Source organism: Physeter macrocephalus, chromosome 18 (assembly GCF_002837175.3).
Source record: "Physeter macrocephalus isolate SW-GA chromosome 18, ASM283717v5, whole genome shotgun sequence".
In the NCBI taxonomy this organism is placed as follows: Eukaryota; Metazoa; Chordata; class Mammalia; order Artiodactyla; family Physeteridae; genus Physeter; species Physeter macrocephalus.
The window spans coordinates 12,141,832-12,146,907 of NC_041231.1; the positions used below are offsets into that span (position 1 = coordinate 12,141,832).

At 51.7% G+C, this 5,076-nt stretch overlaps 1 long non-coding RNA gene across 1 annotated transcript; it reads right to left on the reverse strand.

The window, feature by feature from the left end:
- Positions 1-773: 773 nt before the first annotated feature.
- LOC102991156 (uncharacterized) lies at positions 774-2,464 on the reverse strand. The gene is made up of 3 exons (XR_448755.4): positions 2,377-2,464; positions 2,179-2,275; positions 774-1,978 (listed from the first exon to the last, which is right to left on the reverse strand). It is a non-coding gene; the product is annotated as an uncharacterized lncRNA (long non-coding RNA).
- Positions 2,465-5,076: the final 2,612 nt, after the last annotated feature.

Below are 5,076 nucleotides of genomic sequence, written 5' to 3' on the forward strand. Positions count from 1 at the left end.
CACCAAGCAATGAACCTTGGGGAAATCAGATCTCTTTGCTGTTCCAGCCTGGAAAAGATACCCCATTTTCTCCCAAAGAGAAGCAAAAGGACCCCAGAGATGGAGTTAGGCAGAGGTACAATGGGCCCTATTGCCTCCGTTTTCCAGAACAGTCTGGATTATAAGACTCTGTCGAGGTGTCCAGTCTAAACTCTGACTATCGGTCCCCAGGAACAGTTGGCTTCAGAGTGGGATTTAAAGAGTCAGAGTCAGCGTCCTCAGCTGAGGACAGACTAAGCACTACAGGAAGCAGGGAGCAGCTTTCTGAGTGCGACAGGTTCTTTCCCAGAAAGGAGAGACAAGGCCATCCAAGCAGTAGCTTCTTTTTTTTTTTTTTTTTTTAAATTAATTAATTTATTTGTTTTTGGCTGTGCTGGGTCTTCGTTGCTGCGCGCGGGCTTTCTCAGGTTGTGGTGAGCAGGGGCCACTCTTCGCTGCGGTGCACGTGCCTCTCACTGCAGTGGCCTCTCTTGCGGAGCACGGGCTCTAGGTGCACGGGCTTCAGTAGTTGTGGCTCCCGGGCTCCAGAGCACAGGCTCAGCAGCTGTGGCACAAGGGCTCAGGTGCTCCACGGCATGTGGGACGTTCCCGGACCAGGGCTTGGACCCGTGTCCCCTGCGTTGGCAGGCGGATTCTTAACCGCTGCGCCACCAGGGAAGCCCCCAAGCAGTAGCTTCTGATACTCATATTCTGAGAAAGAGCCACAATACCTGCTTCCTTAATTGAAACTGTAGCCAAGGGTAAAAATAAGAAGAGGGGAAGACTGTCTCGTTTGGAGCTAAACAGTGTTACAGTTCATAAAAGTCAAATTATTCCATGGAACAGTAATTTCTCAAAATGGGGCAGGGAGGGTGGCTGAGAAGAGAGTGGGAAATGACTTCACTGGGTAGGCTTCTGCCTAGCTTGCAAGGGATAAAGCTTGCCTTTGTTATTCTCCTGGCTTCTGTTCCCACAGCTCTGAAGTCTAAAGGCCTCTGGCAGGACATCCCAGTTCAACACCATTGTTTCTAGGATTTGCTACTGAAAGGGCTATTCACGTGGAAACCTCTCCCAGTCCAGGCTTCCTCTGGCCACGGTTAAATTACACCCTGGTTTAATCATGCAGCCCACCTAGGAAGTTCGGACAAACCAGACCAGGGGTGGCACTGAGCCATCTCTCCCGGTCCCACCTTGCCAGCTCACTGCTGGTTCAAAGCCAGAACGCGACCTCCATTCATTTCCCAGATGTGTTCTGAGCATCAGTCATGGGCTAGGTGTCGGGGCTACAGGTGGGAGCAAGAGAGACAAACACCGATCAGAGCGGAAATCCATGAAAGGAGAAAAAGATCATCCCGCGTCTTGGAAAAAAAGGAGTCACAGATAGAAAGCCCTTTCCAGGAATGTGAAAAAAGAACCACAGCTTGGGATCGTGGGTCAAGATTCGGGATCGCTGAGGATGATGATGTGTTAAGAACCAAACTGGAGGAGGCTTTAAGAAGGAAAGCGTCTCCAATAAGAGAAAAAGCCCTAGAATGTGACCTGCAGCTTCCCAGTCCCCTCACATCAGTCCCACACGATGTACTTTGAAACCACCCTGCAGTCTCCTTGCAACTGGGCTTTATTTTAGCCCACTTGAGCCCTGGTTTCCAGCAGGGGGGCACTGCCAATGTGGGTTACAGGATGAAAACCTCATGACAGAGTACTCTCCTGTCTGGGAAAAAGGTGAAAAAGGGCTGTGTTTAATCCTCTGTCTAGGCTGGGAAAATGGCTCTGGGAACCCAGGTCTGTGGAACTGCCTTAATAGCTGTGGATTATAGGCAGAAAGCATGACACAGTGAGACCTGGCCGATTTTGTCTTCTAGGACTTGGGATATTAGATGTTGCAAGAGACTTCCTCCCAAGGATGTGAGAAATCCACAGATGGCTTCTTGCTTGTCCAGACCTCCAGGACTCAATGAATCTAAAAAAATATGAATTTCCTAGTTTATGGCTTGTTATCCTGTGTCCCTTCTCCCCAGACGAGCTCTCACGCTCCCTCTCTCAGGTTAAAGCCCCGCTGAAGAGTTCACCTCTGGCCCAGTGACCCTCTCTGATCCTGTTCCCTCGTCTGTTAAATGAGAGTGACAATCATCATCATTATCATGGTAGCAATAGCAATACCTGAGATAATTATTAGATAACGATGAGAAAATATGACTCCAGGAGTGAAGATGTACATGCTGCCACTTATAAAATCAGGACAGTGTTCTCTTCCTCCCTGAATGGGGAGGATTGACACGAAAGCAAGTTAGAAAAGGCAGATTAATACTTTACAAACATTACGTTTAAAACACAAATCACAACTCACTGCAATCTCACCTCCTCTCCGATGACTGGAAAACTTGCCCAGGTTTGGGAAAAGCTAGCCAGCTTAGTCAAAGCTGCTGCATGCCACCTGCCCACCCCGCTCCGACAAGGCAGAAAGGGTGGTTAGGGGAACACAGCTCAGCATTTATTTTTGGACCCAGCTCACTAAAAATACCCGAGCCTTCCTGTTTGATCACTCTCCCTTTTGACCTGAATGGATCGCGGGGCCCGGAGGCCCGCCCCACCCTCTGCCCATTGTCCTTTAAAGGAGAAGGGCGTGGGGACGGATTCCTGCCGCTCAGGGACAGATGTGCGCCGCCCGGGCAGGCAGGGGCCGCGGCCGCACTGACGTAAGGGCAGCGCTCACTCCGCTGCAGCCTCCCGGCCGGGCCCAGACCAACCGAAGGGAGGGGGGAGCCGCGCGCTGGGACTGGCTGGCCAAGCGCGAGCGCCCGCGCCGATTGGCTGGCGAGGTTTTAGAGGGAGTCCCGCTCTCCAATTAAAGGGCCCCGCCGCGCCGGGCTGCGAGCAGAGCTCGCCCTGGGCCCGCGATCCTGGCCATTCAGCCACCGCTGTGCCCGCTGCGCGCCCTCGCGCCTCTGCCTTGAGAAGCCAGGCGCTGTTTGTCCACCCCAGAAGAGGATGGCAAAGGTGGCCAAGGACCTCAACCCAGGAGTTCAGAAGGTGAGCTGCGATCTGTCTGTACTTACCCAGATTCTTTCTTTCCCCGTTTCCCTCTCCTCCGTGTTTGAGGCGGCTTACCTAGAAGTAAGGAGAAGGAAATTCATTAAATTCCGAGACTTAACAGAAAATAGAAAAGCTGGGAATACATGTTTGAGCTAACAGGCACACACCCCAAATTTTACCCTTAAAGGCCGTCGTGTAAAGCTTTTGCCAAGGATCTTAGTTCTCTGATGATGCTAATTAAAATTTAAATAAGGTAAAACTTTTTCTGAAACGGTAATTCGGTCTGTAGGGGGGAAGAGACCCTACCTTCCCCCTCCTGTGATTGAGGTGAAGGTCTGGGGAGGAGGTTACATTTACTCACAAGGAATCTCCCTTTTTGCTGTCATCCTAGCGTTTTGTGTTTTTCAGACTCACACACACACACACACACACACACACACACACACACACACAGAGAGAGAGAGAGAGAGAGAGAGAGAGAAACGAGTTTCTTTAGTTGGTTATATTGGCATTGGCAGCAATTCCAGCACACGGGAACTAATTTCTGTCCCCAGGGTCTGCACGTTTCTCTTTCAAGAAGGGCTGGCCGGGAGCCCAGAAGGTCACGGGTGAATTACTGCCTGAGGGGCCTGCAGCTGTGCCCTAGCTCCAACCACCGCCAGTTACGTACCTGCAGGCAGTTGGGAGGGGGCACAGCAGGCCGGAGGCTTAGAGGACCTGTGAGCTGGAAGGAAGCCGAGAGACAGCCTGGACCGGTGGAGAAACTGAGGCCCAGGGTCACAGACAGTCGCTCCCAGCAGGCAGCAGAGCCTAAGGAAAACCTTAGGCATCGAAACCCCAGCCCTGCCACTTTTTAGCTGCATCGCAATGACCGAGTCCCTTTTCTGAGCCTCAGTTCCCTTGTTTCCCATGGGGGGATGATAGGTCTCACCTCCCTCAGAGAAGCAGTAACGGCGATGGTACCCTGTAGGGTCATCTCCCAAAGAGAACTTGGTCTTGCAGGGCAAAGTCCTCTTTAGACATTTGCCATTACCGGAGGCGTGGGGTGAGGGGGGGGGGTGGGGGGTGTGCAGGGGTAGAATGAGAGGGGGGAAAAAAAAAAACTATGTCAGAATCAAAATGCAAGCCAGCCGCTTAGAGGTGCAGGATTCACACATTCTCATTTACAGCTACGCCACTGCATGGCTGGCCTGCCCCAGACTCGCATACACAGAGGGCATCAGACCCTTCTGAATGTGTACACCAGGGCAGACTTCATCAGGGCATCTCTCTGGAATGTACCTGCCCCCACTGCATTTGCCAGACTATCTGCAGAATCCAGTCATCTCTCCGCCTTTGGAATTCTCCCAGCATGTCATACCTTCATAAGATACCCGGTAATTTCTACCCCCTAGTGAGTCAGGCACACACTGCTCTCACTTCTCTACCCACCTTTCTAAACTCCTGGAGGACAAACCTTTCTCGCTCATCTCTGTCCCGACGCAGCATGCCATGCACAGCAGGACTCAGTCAACTACAAGTGAACGGGCTAAGACCACGCTGTTCTCGGACAGTACAATTTGTGCGTTATTGTTTTCTAACTTGTGGCGGCAACCGGGATATCTGTGTGTCTGAACTGCCTCCCCAAATTCAGCCAAGGTAAAAGAGTTCAGAGCTAAAGGGGCAGCGTCTCACTGTCCACTGGAGAATCAGACGGTTCGGGGTGGTTTTACTACAAGCGAGTGGACGGTTAGTGGGTGAAGGAAAACAGGATCCACGGAACACCCCTCCTCAGCACAAGCCCTGGCCACCACTCGGAGGAAGGCTTGCTTTTATTTTCCTTTGCATGGGAGAGTGTGATTATCCGGATTAGAGGTGGAACACAGTCTCCTACCTGTCACCCTCTAGTGCCAACTTCCCTGGCCTGCAAAGCGTTTACTTTCCATTTAGATCCAATTACAGGCTTAGCGAAAGAATGTGCTGGGTAGAGATGAAAGGGTGGATATTTTTTACCCTTCGGGACTGTGACAGTCAGGAGGAGGATCA